We start from the raw sequence: 17,680 nt of genomic DNA on the forward strand, positions 1-17,680 counted from the left end.
CGCATGCCTCTGTGCACTGCCCTGGAAACCAGGATCATATACTCCATCATTACCTTGCACATTAAAATAGATAGTCTACTATATGTGACTGGCAACACGATCCTAGGCTTATTGTAATTCTTGACAAAAACTGTTCTTTTATACAGTTTATAACAGTACAGACTTCACTGAAGCTGGAAATGTATATCTCCCTCTCTAACTTTAAGCATCAGCTGTCAGAGCAGCTTACCTACCGATCACTGTACCTGTACACAGCCAATCTGTAAATAGCACACCTGTCACGTCCTGACCAGTAATAGGGGTTATTTGTTATTGTAGTTTGGTCAGGACGCGGCAGGGGTTATTTGTTTTATGTGGTTCGGGGGTTATGTGTATGTAGAGGGGTGTTTTATTTATGTGTTCCGGGGTTTTGGTGTATGTTCTTGTTTTGGTATTCTAGGTTTTTCTAGTTTGTATATTTATTTTTTGGTCTGTGTGGCTCTCGATCAGGAACAGCTGTACATCGTTGATCCTGATTGAGAGTCATATATAGGGAGCTTGTTTTCACCTGGTTGATTGTGGGTAGTTGTATTTTGCACTGCTGTTATTGTTAGCCTGTGAAACTGTCGGTCTGTCGTTCTTTGTTTATTGTTTTTGTGTTCACTTTAATTAAATAAATTAAAGTATGAGTATTCACGTACCCGCTGTGCCTTGGTCCCCTTCTCTCTTCAACGACGGCCGTTACAACACCCAACTACCTCATCCCCATATTATTACTTACCATCTTTCTCTTTTGCACTCCAGTATCTCTACTTGCACATCATCATCTGCACATCTATCATTCCAGTGTTAATGCTAAATTGTAGTTATTTTGCCTCTATGGCCTATTTATTGCCTCGCCTCCCTAATCTTCTACATTTGCACACACTGTACATAGCTTTTTGTATTGTGTTATTGACTGTGCGTTTGTTTATGTGTAACTCTGTGTTGTTGTTTTTGTCGCACTGCTTTGCTTTATCTTGGCCAGGTTGCAGTTGTAAATGAGAACTTGTTCTCAACTGGCCTACCTGGTTAAATAAAGGTGAAATAAAATAAAATAAATAAATAAAAGACTTAGATCTTCAAAATGGTGTATCATACACTGCAACTGGTGAAAGGAATTGGAAAGGAATGCTGCTATGAAAGTTTATGTACTTGTTTACCCACTTTTGAGAAAAAGCACTTCAAAGTTGTTGATGTGATTTAACATTTGCTTGTGAGCTCTTCTTTGTTTATGGGTATTCAGCATCGTTCACACCCTCTTAAGCCTTAGCCCCACCCATCTCTTTAAGAATTCAAATGTAAACACCTGGGAGTCAGCATGGCATTGTCATCTAGAAAGTAGTCTCTCACAACTTTCTGCTACTGAGCTTTCTTGATGGCACCAGTTAAATTCAGAGCAGCAATATTATTGAGAGCTTTAGCAACACCGTTGCAGTTGTCCAAAGCTGTAGCGTACTGACCAGGGGAGCCCCCAATCATTGTTACACAGAAGCCTGTGACATGACACACCAATAAGGACTCATCTCTCGGCATTTCCAGCCCCTCCACTATCTCAGCCAATCATGGATAGCCTGGAAGAATCCTGTATTTCTCCCTATATGCAATTATTTTCAAACGGCTCCCTTTTGAAGTAGGAACTAGCATCAAATGCATAGGATCTTGTAACCAGTCACATATGTGCAGGAAAAATCTGAGGAGAAACATAATGATGTGTAGGCTAACTGAAATTAGACTCAATTTAATAACATGCTTTGCACTGTATGGATTAATGACTCCAATTTTCCTTTGTGGGATTCCAAGACTAGGTATTTAAATATCTGCCCAAATATACTGCTCAACAACACATCCTAGATCTGAATGAAAGAAATAGTCTTATTAAATACTTTTTTCTTTACATTTCTTTACATAGGTGAATGTGCTGACAACAAAATCACACAAAAATAATCAATGGAAATCCAATTTATCAACCCATGGAGGTCTGGATTTGGAGTCACACTCCACATTAAAGTGGAAAACCACACTACAGGCTGATCCAACTTTGATGTAATGTCCTTAAAACAAGTCAAAATGAGGCTCAGTAGTGTGTGTGGCCTCCACGTGCCTGTATGACCTCCCTACAATGCCTGGGCATGCTCCTGATGAGGTGGTGGATGGTCTCCTGAGGGATCACCTCCCAGACCTGGACTAAAGCAACCGCCAACTCCTGGACAGTCTGTGGTGCAACGTGGCGTTGGTGGATGGAGTGAGACATGATGTCCCAGATGTGCTCAATTGGATTCAGGTCTGGGGAACGGGCGGGCCAGTCCATAGCATCAATTCCTTCCTCTTGCAGGAACTGCTGACACACTCCAGCCACATGAGGTCTAGCATTGTCTTGCATTAGGAGGAACCCAGGGCCAACCGCACCAGCATATGGTCTCACAAGGGGTCTGGCCCCCCAAAGAAATGCCACCCCACACCATGACTGACCCACCGCCAAACCGGTCATGCTGGAGGATGTTGCAGGCAGCAGAACGTTCTCCACGGCGTCTCCAGACTCTGTCACGTCTGCCACATGTGCTCAGTGTGAACCTGCTTTCATCTGTGAAGAGCACAGGGCGCCAGTGGCGAATTTGCCAATCTTGGTGCTCTCTGGCAAATGCCAAACGTCCTGCACGGTGTTGGGCTGTAAGCACAAACCCCACCTGTGGAAGTCAAGCCCTCATACCACCCTCATGGAGTCTGTTTCTGACCGTTTGAGCAGACACATGCACATTTGTGGCCTGCTGGAGGTCATTTTACAGGGCTCTGGCAGTGCTTCTCCTGCTCCTCCTTGCACAAAGGCGGAGGTAGCGGTCCTGCTGCTGGGTTGTTGCCCTCCTACGGCCTCCTCCACGTCTCCTGATGTACTGGCCTGTCTCCTGGTAGTGCCTCCATGCTCTGGACACTACGCTGACAGACACAGCAAACCTTCTTGCCACAGCTCGCATTGATGTGCCATCCTGGATGAGCTGCACTATCTGAGCCACTTGTGTGAGTTGTAGACTCCGTCTCATGCTACCACTAGAGTGAAAGCACCGCCAGCATTCAAAAGTGACCAAAACATCAGCCAGGAAGCATAGGAACTGAGAAGTGGTCTGTGGTCCCCACCTGCAGAACCACTCCTTTATTGGGGGTGTCTTGCTAATTGCCTATAATTTCCACCTGTTGTCTATTCCATTTGCACAACAGCATGTGAAATTTATTGTCAATCAGTGTTGCTTCCTAAGTGGACAGTTTGATTTCACAGAAGTGTGATTGACTTGGAGTTACATTGTGTTGTTGAAGTGTTCCCTTTATTTTTTGAGCAGTGTATATTAACTTCATATTGTCAGAATAATACATCCGAGTCTCTCATTAGGCTCAGTGGTGTAACAATGATCTGATACTATACTCCAGGTTGAAGAAACATTATTTTCACCAGCACCAGAACTATAGTAAGACAGAACAAAGTCATCATAAGAGAAATCCTCTTTGAAAAAGTGGAGATCCATTCGCTCCACACACCAGCTAACTCCTCTACTTTCTCCCCAACTGTCAGCTCAGTGAGCTGGCTAGCAGTCATTTCTGTTTTTTCCACTTTAAGATGCTCTTCCTTGGGTACAGTTGAAGTCAGAAGTTTACATACACTTAGGTTGGAGTCATTAAAACTTGTTTTTCAACCACTCCACAAATTTCTTGTTAACAAACTATCATTTTGGAAAGTCGGGTAGGTCATCTACTTTGTGCATGACACAAGTAATTAGTCAAACAATTGTTAACAGACAGATTATTTCACTTATAATTCACTGTATCACAATTCCAGTGGGTCAGAAGTTTACATACGCTAAGTTGACTGTGCCTTTAAACAGCGTGGGAAATTCCAGAAAATTATATAATTGCTTTAGAAGCTTCTGATAGGCTAATTGACATAATTTGAGTCAATTGGAGGTGTACCTGTGGATGGTTTTCAAGGCCTACCTTCAAACTTAGTGCCTCTTTGCTTGACATCATGGGAAAATCAAAAGAAATCAACCAAGACCTCAGAAAATTTTTTTAGACCTCCACAAGTCTGGTTCATCCTTGGGAGCAATTTCTAAATGCCTGAAGGTACAACATTCATCAATACAAACAATAGTACGCAAGCATAAACACCATGGGACCACATAGCCGTCATACTGCTCAGAAAGGAGACGCGTTCTGTCTCCTAGAGATGAACGTACTTTGGTGCGAAAAGTGCAAATCAACAACAAAGGACCTTGTGAAGCTGCTGGAGGAAACAGGTACAAAAGTATCTATATCCACAGTAAAAAGAGTCCTATATCGACATAACGTGAAAGGCCACTCAGCAAGGAAGAAGCCACTGCTCCAAAACCGCAATAAAAAAGCCAGACTACGGTTTGCAACTGCACATGGGGACAAAGATCGTATTTTTTTGAGAAATGTCCTCTGGTCTGATGAAACAAAAATAGAACTGTTTGGCCATAATGACCATCGTTATGTTTGGAGGAAAAAGGGGCATACTTGCAAGCTGAAGAACACCATCCCAACCATGAAGCACAGCGGTGACAGCATCATGTTGTGGGGGTGCTTTGCTGCAGCAGGGACTGGTGCACTTCACAAAATAGATGGCATCAGGAGGATGGAAAATTATGTGGATATATTGAAGCAACATCTCAAGACATCAGTCAGGAAGTTAAAGCTTGGTCGCAAATGGGTCTTCCAAATGGATAATGACCCCAAACATACTTCCAAAGTTTTTACAAAATTGCTTACGGACAATAAAGTCAAAGTATTGCAGTGGCCATCACAAAGCTCTGACCTCAATCCTATAGAAAATTTGTGGGCAGAACTGAAAAAGTGTGTGCAAGCAAGGAGGCCTACAAACCTGACTCAGTTACACCAGCTCAGTCAGGATGAATGAGACAAAATTCACCTAACCTATTGTGGGAAGCTTGTGGAAGGCTACCCGAAACGTTTGACCCAAGTTGAACAATTTAAAGGCAATGCTACCAAATACTATTTGAGTATATGTAAACTTCTGACCCACTGGGAATATGATGAAAGACATAAAAGCTAAAATAAATCATTCTCTCTACTATTATTCTGACATTTCACATTCTTAAAATAAAGTGGTGATCCTAATTGACCTAAGACAGGGAATTTTTACTAGGATTAAATGTCAGTAATTGTGAAAAACTGAGTTTAAATGTACTTGGCTCAGGTGTATGTAAACTTCCGATTTCAACTGTACATTTTACGGACACAGTATTTTTACATGAGTTATGTTGCTTTATTTTTTATTTTTAGTCCCTCCCTACAGCCTCCTTCAAGTCTCTGAACACCATCCAGTTTTGATTTCTATTTGCCATATATTTTTCAACTGTGATATTTTACAAAAGCTCTGAACATTTCTATTCTCATAGTTTCATACAGATTGTAAATGAAACATTTTTGCTAAGTGTATTATTAAATTATTGATCGATTGACTATGACTATGACTTTTCAAATCACCCAGCAGTGCTATTTGCAGAGTTAGCTCCAGGTAAACGTTGCAATTCTTCAGCCATTCCTGAACCTGCAACCAAAAACAAGCTACATATGTAGCTACATATGGACAGTAACAAAACAAATGATCTAATGATTCTGTCTCTTCGCAGCAACATCTGCAGAGCTGGGATGGTTGTATCCCCCATACATATAACCTTCTAATTATTTTAATTGAAAAACTCTATGTTTTGAATCTGGTGTCACTTTGTGTATAAGTTCATAAACCATGTGCCATGGAATCACTACAGTGCTGAAACGTTTTAGAGTTATTGTTAAAGACTTTTTGAGAACATGTATGTCGAGGCCTGGTGCCTTTTACATCCACAAAGACATATGACATGTTAGCTGTGATTGGTTGTCTTTGAGGCTAGGGAGATGAGGGTGGACATGCATTGAGACAAGCAGAAAGTGGCCTCTACTGTCTAATATAGTGTACACACCTTACACTTAAGCAGAGACATTTCCATTACTCCATTATTTTGAGCACAATGCTAAAGTCTAATGTTAGTTATTACACAGACAAGAAAATAATATTATTTTCACCCAAATTTGAGGCTATGAGATCTGGAACCACGGTGCTTTCTGGAGTCATGATTGAAATCAACTCAATAGTTTGAATCGGAGTGTAAAAGGTTAGCTACTATTCAGAAGTCAGTGTGTAAATCTGCCCGCTAATCAGAGCACAAAATCAGAGCTCCAGAAATGGAGGAACATTACCTTCTGAGTATTCTGGAAGCTCCCAGTGTTATGATTGGATGGGAATTATAGATGGTTATGATTTTATGGAAGTTTGTAGGTTATTCAAGGTAAAAGTGTCTAAAGTCCAAACTACAAAATCAATATCCTGAAGAAACAATGGATGTACACTAGCAGTGCCTCCTGTTAATGTTACAGTGTGAAAAAATGGATACAACCTCATAATTACTCAGTGAGATGCACAGTCCCGTTTCGAAAAAAAAGCCTTGTAAAATGAACATACAGTATGTGCTAATTGGCACATTTACTGTAAACAGCAATGCTGTAATTTCTCTACCGCAGGATATCATCAGCTAAATGGACCACAATAAGTCTTCACCTCCATGCCTCACTGTTGGAGAATAGAAAGATTTAAACTGGATCGATCAGTAAAGAAGGCAGAATTAAGTTGCGAGCACAAGCTGAGGAGTTGTGAGATGCGAGAATCAAGCTGAGGAGTCACTGAGTGGAAGGCAGCCAATGAATTAGAATATAACAAATATGATTATTCTGGCTGGCTGGACACTGTTACTGCAGCTTAAGAGGCAAATTTCCTAACATAGGCCTATACCATTCCTCCATATACAAACTTATACATATGAACAGCAACTTACAGACACACACACACAATGACTACATCTAATCTTCCCAGACCTGTATGCTCACACCTCCATCCCTAGTGCCTGCCTTATTGTTTGCCACTTGGCCTTAAATTGTTCCAATTTATTTTTCTCGGTTGTGCATGCTATTTTTGAAGGCATTCAGTTGTACAACTGTCTAGGTATCCCTTTCCCTTTCAAAATGTAAATAATAAATCATTAGATTTTTCCTTTGTGTCAATGATGTCGGGTTGATTGACTTCCAAGTTTTTAGTATACGTTTTTTCAAGATGAGTGATGAGAATTGAAGCATGGGGGTGGCAGCATCGTGTTGTGGGGGTGCTTTGCTGCAGGAGGGACTGGTGCACTGGCATCAGGAGGAAGGAAAATGATGTGGATATATTGAAGCAACATCTCAAGACATCAGTCAGGAAGTTAAAGCTTGGTCGCAAATGGGTCTTCCAAATGGACAATGACCCCAAGCATACTTCCAATGTTGTGGCAAAATGGCTTAAGGACAACAAGGTCAAGGTATTGGAGTGGCCATCACAAAGCCCTGTCCTCAATCCCATAGAAACTTTGTGGGCAGAACTGAAAACGTGTGTGCGAGCAAGGAGGCCTACAAACCTGACTCAGTTACACCAGCTCTGTCAGGAGGAATGGGACAAAATTCACCCAAATTAAAGTGGGAAGCTTGTCGAAGACTACCCAAAACATTTGACCCAAGTTAAACAATTTTAAGGCAATCCTACCAAATACTAATTGAGTGTATGTAAACTTCTAACCCACTGGGAATGTGATGAAATATGATGGAATGTGATGAAATAAAAGCTGAAATAAATAATTCTCTCTACTCTTATTCTGACATTTCACATTCTTAAGATAAAGTGGTGATCCTAACTGACCTAAAACAGGGAATTGTTACTAGGATTAAATGTCAGGAATTGTGAAAAAGAATGAGTTTAAATGTATTGGGCTAAGGTGTATGTAAACTTCCAACTTCAACTGTGCGTCTTCACTGTCAGATGTTTCCTGCCGACTTATTTCTCTCACAAATGAAACACATTGGGCTCTATTTTAACAAACCTAATGCAATGGTAAATGTAAGTGCAAGCGGTAGCACTATAGGTTCAGTGGTGTGTCCAAAATATTTTTGCTGTTATCACTATTACAATTATCGGCGCATTTGCTGGCGTTGGTGCGAAAGGGCTGTGTTTTGATGAATAAACAAGTTATGGGTGTGTCGAGTCTTGGCGTGCTCCCTGAACGTGCTCCCTGGTGAAATATGTGGTTGCTTCAAGTTGTGTATTTACTGTATTTTATGTATTGCCTTGGAGTCAACTCCAATTCCAATGTTAGTCCATTAAAGCTTAAATGGCTTACAGAAACTAAATAACTAAATGTAGACCTATCTTTGCTAAACACGTTAACTTGAACCCATTTGCAGTCTACATTGTTCCAAGTTATTGCTTGGCTTCAAAAGCATTCACAATGATATAGGGGCTAGGCCTACTGTAAATTGCATTATGGCTGAGCAGGGACATGCCAAATATTGTCAATAAGCAAGATTAAATTCATTATTGATAAGGCCTAAAAATAGAACACATAATTATAATCAAATTTTAAACAAAATGAAATAACAACTTGTTTTAAATAGGCTATGTCACACTTACAAGCACCATCATTTCTCCCCGTGGCCATATAATATTAAAACAAATCAGACTAACGGAACATCGTAACTTTTCACAGTAGCTGGACAAAGATCCAATATAAAGCGAAAGGGAGAATGTCCATTCACCATCATACTGCTCCCAAATCTGCCTATTTTTTATGAACATAATCGGATCCATCTTACAGATCAGGGTCCATTCACACATCTGCAGAAGTTGCATTGCAGGTGTGCCAGACATTATAACCATTAAACCAGACAGGTGAATCATTCCATTAAGATTGGTTGTAATAAAATTAAACGAAAAAAAAAACAGCAATCAGTTTTTTTAAACAACAACAATAAAGAAATATAAAATGTAATTATATCATAAAATCTCCAGGATAAAAAAGACACACATTGCAGTTGAACCAGCCTTCATTATAGTAGGCCTAAGGGAGCGCTTGGGTTTTGAACATATAAAACGGAAAACAAGCAATTTTCAGGTACAGATAACTTCTAAATACAAGGTTCACCGGTATTCACCAAGGTTCTCATCTCTCTATTCATGATGGGCATTGACACATAGCCTACATCAAACATTTCTTTTCTAAACACGTCCAAACGGGACTTGCATAGCTAAAATAATGTGGGCTTGCCTACAATGCATAGATAAAAAGGGAATGTCAGCTCAGTTTTACACCTCTCAAACTTTATACTTTAATAAAGTTTTGGTAATTAAGATTTATAACCAAGCGGTCTCAGGAGCCAAACCCTTTATCGAGTTTTGACTACTTCGCAATTGCATTAGGCAGGACTACAAAAAGCCTTGATTGAGAGGTGAGGCTATGCTTGGGTTCTAACCAAATAAAATGAAAAAAATGTATCAATGTTTTTTTCTGTTTCTAAATACGAAGTATATGCATGTGCCAAAAGCACATTAGGCTAATCTTGTGCCATGCGCATATGGGCAGTGTGTGTCACAGCTGGACAGGCTGCGTTTCTGCTATCAAAATACATGCCTTAACCAACTGCGTTAATGCTAAAACCAGCTTTTGATTCGTCTTACATATCCCTGACAGTCTGTAACGTCTGTCGTTAAAGGTAGACCAAGGCGCAGCGTGGGTTGGGTTCATCATATTTTATTTAACGGTGAACCAGCAAAAACAAAACAATGAACAACACAACGAACGAAAAGTTTTGCAGGCTACTAACAGCAATGCAAAAACAAGATCCCACAAACACAGGTGGAAAAAGGCTGCCTAAGTATGGCTTCCAATCAGAGACAACGACAGACACCTGCCTCTGATTGGAAACCATACCCGGCCAAAACATAGAAAATAAAACATAGAATGCCCACCCCACACCCTCACCTAACCACATAGAGAAGCAAACCCTCTCTCTCAGGTCAGGGCGTGACAGTACCCCCCCAAAGGTGCGGACTCCCGGCCGCAAACCTGAAGCTATAGGGGAGAGTCCGGGTGGGCATCTATACTTGGCGGCGGCTCTGGTTCGCGGCGTAGCCCCCACACCGCCCGCTGATCCCCCCGACTTCTGTGTCGCCGGAGGAACCAGACCATGGATCAGCGCCAGAGGCTCTGGGCTGCAGGCCGCCGCTGAAGACTCGGGGCTGCAGACCGTCGCTGAAGACTCGGGGCTGCAGACCGTCGCTGAAGACTCGGGGCTGCAGACCGTCGCTGAAGACTCGGGGCTGCAGACCGTCGCTGAGGACTCGGGGCTGCAGACCGTCGCTGGAGGCTCCGGGGCTGCAGAGCGTCGCTGGAGGCTCCGGACTGGAGAGCTTCGCTGGAGGCTCCGGACTGGAGAGCGTCACTGGAGACTCCGGACTGGAGAGCGTCGCTGGAGGCTCCGGGCTGGGGAGCGTCGCTGGAGGCTCCGGGCTGGGGAGCGTCGCTGGAGGCTCCGGGCTGAGGAGCGTCGCTGGAGGCTCCGGGCTGGGGAGCGTCGCTGGAGGCGCCGGGCTGAGGAGCGTCGCTGGAGGCGCCGGGCTGAGGAGCGTCGCTGGAGGCGCCGGGCTGAGGAGCGTCGCTGGAGGCGCCGGGCTGAGGAGCGTCGCTGGAGGCTCCGGGCTGAGGAGCATCGCTGGAGGCTCCGGGCTGAGGAGCGTAGCTGGAGGCTCCGGACTGGGGAGCATCGCAGGAGGCCTCCTACGTGGAGCTGGAACCGGTCTCACCGGACTGGGGAGACACACAGGAGACTGGGTGCGCAGAGCAGGCACAGGGCACACTGGGCCGTGGAGGCGCACCGGAGGTCTGGAGCTCAGGGCTGGCACACCCCGTCCTGGCTGGATGGTCACTGTAGCCCAGCAAGGGCGGGGCACTGGTACAGAACAGACTGTGCTGCGCTGGTGAACGGGGGGTACCGTGCATAGAGCAGGCGCAGGATAACCTGGGCCGTAGAGACGCACTGGAGACCAGATACGCTGAGCCGGCGCACTTCTTCCTGGCTGACGGCCAACTCTAGCACGGCAACGGTGAGGAGCTTGCACCGAGCGCACCGGGCTGTGATTGTGCACTGGTGAACCAGTGCGCCAGTGCGGCAGTTTTTACATGACGAAATTGCAAACTAACACACGTTTGACACAAGCGCCGCCTTAATAACGACGCCGAAAATAGAGCCCATTTTCTCTATTGCAGATGAAGCGACTCACTGAGAGCTTACTGTGGCTCACCTTGAGAAATGTATATGAGGCATTCAACCAGAGGAAAGTGCCGTAAAAATGGCTAATCTGAAATTAATATCCTGCTATAGTTATAATTTACCATTTATTTTAGTAAATCTACAGCAACCTCTATGGGCTAGGTGGGACGCTTGCGTAACAGCCACTTTAAGCCTGTGGCGCGATTTTCAAAACCTTAAAAATCCTATTACTTCAATTTCTCAAACATATGACTATTTTACAGCTATTTAAAGACAAGACTCTCGTTAATCTAACCACACTGTCCGATTTCAAAAAGGCTTTACAACGAAAGCAAAACATTAGATTATGTCAGCAGAGTACCAAGCCAGAAATAATCAGACACCCATTTTTCAAGCCAGCATATAATGTCACCAAAACCCAGAAGACAGCTAAATGCAGCACTCACCTTTGATGATCTTCATCAGATGACAACCCTAGGACATTATGTTATACAATACATGCATGTTTTGTTCAATCAAGTTCATATTTATATCAAAAACCAGCTTTTTACATTAGCATGTGACGTTCAGAACTAGCATACCCCCCGCAAACTTCCGGGAATTCGCTAACATTTTACTAAATTACTCACGATAAACGTTCACAAAAAGCATAACAATTATTTTAAGAATTATAGATACAGACCTCCTCTATGCACTCGATATGTCCGATTTTAAAATAGCTTTTTGGTGAAAGCACATTTTGCAATATTCTAAGTACATAGCCCAGGCATCACGGGCTCGCTTATTTAGACACCCGGCAAGTTTAGCACTCACCATAATCATATTTACTATTATAAAAGTTTGATTACCTTTTGTTGTCTTCGTCAGAATGCACTCCCAGGACTCCTACTTCAATAACAAATGTTGGTTTGGTCCAAAATAATCCATCGTTATATCCGAATAGCGGCGTTTTGTTCGTGCGTTCCAGACACTATCCGAAATGGTAAAGAAGTGTCGCGCGCATGGCGCAATTCGTGACAATAAAATTCTAAATATTCCATTACCGTACTTCGAAGCATGTCAACCGCTGTTTAAAATCAATTTTTACGCCATTTTTCTCGTAGAAAGCGATAATATTCCGACAGGGAATCTCCTTTTCGGCAAACAGAGGAAAAAATCACAAAGGCGGGGGCGGTCGGGTCACGCGCATAAGCCCAGAGTCCCTTGATCGGCCACTTGAGAAAGGCGATAATGTGTTTCAGCCTGGGGCTGGAATGACGACATTCTGTTTTTTCCCGGGCTCTGAGAGCCTATGGAAGACGTGGGAAGTGTCACGTTAGAGCAGAGATCCTTAGTAAAAGATAGAGATGGAAAAGAAGTTCAAGAAATGGTCAGACAGGCCACTTCCTGTAAAGGAATCTCTCAGGTTTTGACCTGCCATTTGAGTTCTGTTATACTCACAGACACCATTCAAACAGTTTTAGAAACTTTAGGGTGTTTTCTATCCATATGTAATAAGTATATGCATATTCTAGTTACTGGGTAGGAGTGGTAACCAGATTAAATCGGGTATGTTTTTTATCCAGCCGTGTCAATACTGCCCCCTAGCCCTAACAGGTTTTAAGCAGAACAATCATTCCCCTACAAGCCAGAAACAGGAAGTGATCAAACAGGACGTGTTGACTCACCGTGGAGACGTACTGGATGTCCCGGCAAAGCTTTGTCTCTGCAGGGAAGTCCACCAGATCCAGGAAGTTGTCCACCACCACCTGGCCGATGATATCGTGGCGAGAGAAGCGATCAAAATCGTAGACACTGAAGTGCAGCTTGCGCGTCGGCAGCTCAGCGTACTCCACTGGGAACAGGAATACCTCATCGAACACGGGGTTGAGCGTCTTGCGGTGAACCTTGGTCTGGTGCTTGGTCTGCCGGTCCGGTAGTAGGTAGATCTTGACGTATGGGTCCGAGGTGCCCAATAAGTCCTTGGCGGGGAGATCCTGCGCCTTGTGGATTTTGACGATTAGTTGCTCCAGGTCACAGTCGAACTTGAGAATGAAGTGTAGGCGTCCACAGCCTCCGCCCGCGCCGGCCCCCCTCATCCCCTTCCAGGGAGCGCTGCTTGTAAAGCTCTGGTTTGAGACGGCCCAGACCCAGGCCCATCCCAGTCAGGGAGTCCTGTCTCTGGAACTGGGCCACGTTAAAGTCCGGGTTGGACCTGTTTACGGATAATCTACGAATAGAGTCAGACCTGTGTAGAGGACAGACAGAAAGAGACACATTACCATTGTCAGCATAGGTGAGAGGAGACACACAGAGAGACAGCAAATGTGTATTTGATACAACAACAGAGTACCTGAATAAAATAGACAAAGGCTTTCTGCAATTATGACCATTACGGCTCAAGCAACAATCGGCAAAAATAACAATTCACTGTACTTGGTTTTTGGCTGAGCAGTGGATAGACTTTCCGTCAAACACAAACAAATTACTTAAAACTAAAGTGAAACTCATTGATATAAAGAGTGTGTCTGTGGTTAGAATTACTCATAGAACATTGTTTGCTGTAGAGGACTTGACTCCACAAGACTCAATGGGATAGCTGCCCTACAGCTGCTGGGTTGCTATGTCTGAGCTTCTGTTCAGTACTCTAAACCTGATTAATGCCAGAACTTCCCAACTGCCTCTTTTGTGTCACACAGGGCTTTAACAATTGAGTGAGTCATGGTTTCTACCTAAGTGTGGAAGAGTTTACAATGTTCTGAAGGTGAAATTAAAAATCGGAAGAAAATTATTTCAAATGAATGAATGGGCTGTCGGGGTATATTTCACTCTTGCAAAATATTGTGCAAACCAAAGTCGCAAACCAATTATGATGCCTGTACTTCAGAAGGACAGTATAAATATTTGTACAGTAGGGTTGGGGTAAATTCCAATTTAATTAGAAATTCCAATTCAATTCATAAGTTCACTCATGATGGATAATTGACATTGAATTACATTGAAATTGAAAAAATGTTAAGTTACGGAATTGGAATTAGACTGTTTGGACTTTCTTTAATTGGAATGGAATTGGAATTGTAAGAACATATAACCTCTGGAATTTAATTGGAATTCAGTATTATTACATTATGCAATTAAAGGAATGATCACAAATAGTATAACAAATTTACAGTGGGATTTATTTCTAATAATTTCAACCTGCATTCCTATATTTCCAGTATAGCTAGGCTGTCTGACATGATCAGCCTGAAAGCCTGAGGGAATTTAATTTGAATTTGAATTTGTGGAATTCTTGGAATTTAAACCTAACATTGGAATTTAGGGGAATGTAATTATCTCTGAATTCAAAGACTGACCTGGAATTCGAACAAATTATATGGAATTTAAAGGGAGAGAGAATTGAATTAGAATTACATTTGTGGAATTAACTCCAATTCTGGTGGACTGTGGTACTCATGTAATGGCAATGTACAGTATTGAAATCTTTATTCCTACTTTGATAACCATTGTGGTGAACTAATTAAATACTATGTATTATGAAAAGAAAGTAGCAGTCTTATACAGTCTTTTGTAAGGGACCCTGGTATAGTTGCTACTACGATCACTTGGCTACATAGCTACGATCACCCTATGATCACTTGGCTACATAGCCGATGCCTGCTGAACTGTCCATTAATCACGGTACTATATTCTGTTTATTATTTGTTTATCTGTCGGCCCCAGCCGCGAACTCAGGCTGTGTGTGTAGTTAACCGACCCTCTCTGTCCAGTCATCGCCATTTTACCTGTTGTTGTTGTTGTTTTAGGTGATCAGCTGTTGTCTCACCCGTTGTTGTCTAGCTAGCTCTCCCAATCAACACCTATGATTACTTTATGCCTCGCTGTATGTCTCTCTCAAATGTCAATATGACTTGTATAATGTTGCTTATGTTAGTTATTGTTTTAGTTTACAATGGAGCCCCTAGTTCCACTCATCATACCTCTGTTACCTCCTTTGTCCCACCTCCCACACATGCGATGACCTCACCCATTATAACCAGCATGTCCAGAGATACAACCTCTCTTATCATCACTCAGTGCCTGGGCTTACCTCTGCTGTACCCGCACCCCGCCATACCCTGTCTGCACATTATGCCCTGAATCTATTCTACCACGCCCAGAAATCCGCTCCTTTTATTCTTTGTCCCCAACGCTCTAGGTGACCGGTTTTGATAGCCTTTAGCCATACCCTCATCCTACTCCTCCTTTGTTCCTCGGTTGATGTGGAGGTTATCTCAGGCCCTGCGTGTCCCCAGGCACCCTCATTTCTTGACTTCTGTGATTGAAAAAGCCTTGACTTCATGCATGTCAACATCAGAAGACTCCTCCCTAAGTTTGTTTTACTCACTGCTTTAGCACACTCGGCCAACCCTGATGTCCTTGCCGTGTCTGAATCCTGGCTTAGGAAGGCCACCAAAAATTCTGAGATTTCCATACCCAACTACAACATTTTTCATCAAGACAGAACTGCCAAAGGGGGAGGAGTTGCAATCTACTGCAGAGATAGCCTGCAAAGTTCTGTCATACTTTCCAGGTCTATACCCAAACAGTTCAAACTTCTAATTTTAAAAATTAATCTCTCCAGAAATAAGTCTCTCACTGTTGCCGCCTGCTATCGACCCCCCTCCGCTCCCAGCTGTGCCCTGGACACCATTTATGAATTGATCGCCCCCCATTTAGCCTCAGAGTTCGTTCTGTTAGGTGACCTAAACTGGGATATGCTTAACACCCCGGCAGTCCTACAATTTAAGCTAGATGTCCTCAATCTCACACAAATCATCAAGGAACCCACCAGGTACAATCCCAAATCCGTAAACATGGGCACCCTCATAGACGTTATCCTGACCAACTTGCCCTCCAAATACACCTCCGCTGTTTTCAATCAGGATCTCAGCAATCACTGCCTCATTGCCTGTATCCGCTATGGGTCCGCGGTCAAACGACCACCCCTCATCACTAAAACACTTCTGCGAGCAGGCCTTTCTAATCGACCTGGCCCGGGTATCCTGGAAGGATATTGACCTCATCCCGTCAGTCGAGGATGCCTGGTCATTCTTTAAAAGTAAATTCCTCACCATCTTAGATAAGCATGCCCCGTTCAAAAAATGCAGAACTAAGAACAGATATAGCCCTTGGTTCACTCCAGACCTGACTGCACTTGACCAGGACAAAAATATCCTGTTGCGGACTGCAATAGCATCGAATAGTCCCTGTGATATGCAACTGTTCAGGGAAGTCAGGAACCAATACATGCAGTCAGTCAGGAAAGCAAAGGCTAGCTTTGCCATGCAGAAATTTGCATCCTGTAGCTCTAACTCCAAAAGGTTTTGGGACACTGTAAAGTCCATGGAGAACAAGAGCACCTCCTCCCAGCTGCCCACTGCACTGAGGCTAGGTAACATGGTCACCACCGATAATTCCATGATAATTGAACATTTCAATAAGCATTTCTCAACGGCTGGCCATGCCTTCCTCCTGGCTACTCCAACTCTGGCCAACAGCTCCGCCCCCCCACCCCCCGCAGCTACTCGCCCTAGCCTCCCCAGCTTCTCCTTCACCCAAATCCAGATAGCAGATGTTCTGAAAGAGCTGCAAAACCTGGACCCGTACAATTCAGCTGGGTTACACAATCTGGACCCTCTCTTTCTAAAACTATCCGCTGCCATTGTTGCAAACCCTATTACCAGTCTGTTCAACCTCTCTTTCGTATCGTCCAAGATCCCTAGAGATTGGGAAAGCTGCCGCGGTCATCCCCCTCTTCAAAGGGGGTGACACCCTAGACCCAAACTGTTACAGACCTATTTTCATCCTGCCCTGCCTATCCAAAGTCTTCGAAAGCCAAGTTAATAAACAGATCTCTGACCATTTCGAATCCCACCGTACCTTCTCCGCTGTGCAATCTGGTTTCCGAGCCAGTCACGGGTGCACCTCAGCCACGCTCAACGTACTAAATGATATCATAACCGCCATTGATAAAAGACAGTACTGTGCAGCCGTCTTCATCGACCTGGCCAAGGCTTTCAACTCTGTCAATCACCGTATTCTTATCGGCAGACTCAATAGCCTTGGTTTTTCTAACGACTGCCTCGCCTTGTTCACCAACTACTTTGCAGACAGAGTTCAGTGTGTCAAAACGGAGGGCATGTTGTCCGGACCTCTGGCAGTCTCTATGGGGGTACCACAGGGTTCCATTCTCGGGCCGACTCTTTTCTCTGTATATACCAATGATGTCGCTCTTGCTGCGGGCGATTCCCTGATCCACCTCTACGCAGACGACACCATTCTGTATACTCTGGCCCTTCCTTGGACACTGTGCTAACTAACCTCCAAACGAGCTTCAATGCCATACAACACTCCTTCCGTGGCCTCCAACTGCTCTTAAACACTAGTAAAACCAAATGCATGCTTTTCAACCATTCACTGCCCGCAACCGCCCACCCGACTAGCATCA

The 17,680-nt window shown here is 43.6% G+C and overlaps 1 pseudogene; it reads right to left on the bottom strand.

Annotated features, from left to right (window-relative positions):
• The window catches only part of LOC106587460 (synaptotagmin-9-like), a 54,631-nt pseudogene that overhangs the window by 18,036 nt on the left and 18,915 nt on the right, over nucleotides 1-17,680 (bottom strand).

The sequence above is a fragment of the Salmo salar genome, chromosome ssa26 (assembly GCF_905237065.1).
Source record: "Salmo salar chromosome ssa26, Ssal_v3.1, whole genome shotgun sequence".
In the NCBI taxonomy this organism is placed as follows: domain Eukaryota; kingdom Metazoa; phylum Chordata; class Actinopteri; order Salmoniformes; family Salmonidae; genus Salmo; species Salmo salar.